Source organism: Brassica oleracea, chromosome C8 (assembly GCF_000695525.1).
Source record: "Brassica oleracea var. oleracea cultivar TO1000 chromosome C8, BOL, whole genome shotgun sequence".
NCBI lineage: Eukaryota > Viridiplantae > Streptophyta > Magnoliopsida > Brassicales > Brassicaceae > Brassica > Brassica oleracea.
In genome coordinates this window covers 19,666,961-19,667,252 of record NC_027755.1, presented here as the reverse complement: position 1 = coordinate 19,667,252, position 292 = coordinate 19,666,961, and positions in this window count along the sequence as shown.

Genomic DNA, 292 nt, shown 5'->3' with positions numbered 1-292 from the left:
ACATTCTCGCTCCTTTGAAATGATCAACCACAAAATTCCAACATCCATCTTTCAACAACCATTCTCCATACACTGCATGTAACTGACGCATCATCTGAAAAGGTAAAAAAAAAACACATTAGCAAACTTAGAACAAAGAAAACGAAAATTTATTAAAGATCGAAGCGGACGACTTCAATCTAAGTACTCCTGACGATAACTTATATGTAAGTCGTCGGGCGGATGACTGAATTGTAAGTCGTTTGGGTATGATTAAATATTGAAGTTTTTTTTTCAATTGCAAAACTAACCT